This window comes from Arachis ipaensis, chromosome B06, assembly GCF_000816755.2.
Source record: "Arachis ipaensis cultivar K30076 chromosome B06, Araip1.1, whole genome shotgun sequence".
Taxonomy (NCBI): Eukaryota; Viridiplantae; Streptophyta; class Magnoliopsida; order Fabales; family Fabaceae; genus Arachis; species Arachis ipaensis.
Genome location: NC_029790.2, coordinates 136,636,449 through 136,637,920, shown reverse-complemented (window position 1 = coordinate 136,637,920; position 1,472 = coordinate 136,636,449).

Genomic DNA, 1,472 nt, shown 5'->3' with positions numbered 1-1,472 from the left:
TCATAATACTCTTAAAATATATTTTTAAAACTAATATCATGGTTACTTTTTCATACGAGAAAGAGTGAATCAATGAATCATCGATTGGTATTTGAAAAATCCAAAAGAAATGACAAAAACAAATAAATTCAAATAGTCGGCAAATAAGTAAGTCAACTTCAACAATGGTGGCTTAAGTTGGAACAAATCCAAAGGGCATTAACCAACCAATCATAAAATCCCCAAAGACAAAAACAAAGTCAATAGTTAATAAACCGACCAAATTAAATGACTTTATTAGCTTCCATCGTACTTGCCTAGGAATCTACTATACTACCAATAATAACTAACAAAAATTCACATTTCACATTTTTTGTCTTTTATTTTTAAAAAAATTAGGTGACTATCTAATATATTTTTTATTTATTTTTTAATATTTGAATAATTTTATTATATAAAACTCATGTTTTATAAGTATAAATAGTAATTTTTTTTTATGAGTAGATATGTCAGTATTTTCAACTATCGTGAGTAGAAATGATAGTTTACTCTTAGTTTCACTATAAAAGTTACGGAACTGACAATATTTGTAGTTGATGCACGAGCAAGAAAAATCAAGACTTCCACGCTTCACTCTTCTTCCTTAACATGTATGTTCTAGAATTTTTCGTTACGAGACATATTTTATTTTTTGAGATATTCTCGCAGTTTAATTTCCAAAGATTTTTAAATTTTATAATATAAAGTACTAAGGTTAGTATTTCATACCAGATCCCCAGATCTCCTAGCGGAATAGCTACTATCCGACCACTTGGATTTGGGTCACCATTGCAGTTTAGACTAGCCCAATAACTACAAATTTTTAACCGATATTTAAATTTAAGCATCTTACTAATTAAAATAAGATAAGATAACAAATTCTTACTATTTAAAGGGAGTCAAAGATTCTTTCGTTTCCCATTCCTAATCTTCACATATACTTTTTAGATCCATTCTTACTTGAGTGTCAAAATGTCTTTGTAGATACCATTTCTGCCGCTCTAGAAATCTAGTCTCGTCACCAACTTGGACGACGAATCTCTGATCTATCTCACAACTCATACTAACAAAATTTCGTATAATTAGATAACTAACTTTTTTTAATTAATATTAATTAATTTTTTAAAAATTATTTTATTATTTTTAATTTTAAATATTAAATTATAAATTTTTAAATTCTAAAATTGGTTAATGTTGGTCAAATAATATTTTCAGACTAAAAGGTTAAAGAATTTATACTCTCAAGCTAAACAATAAATTTTACTGTTTTTTAAATTTAAACATATTTTTTTATGTGGTTAATTGATACTATTATTTAATATATTAAAATAAAGTTTTTTTAATCGACCTTCATTTAGGATACTTTTAAAGAATTAAGAAATAACTACTTCCTTCTTTAAATAAGAAGTTTATGTATCTAAAATAAAATCTCTTTCAGATTATTTGATTAAAAA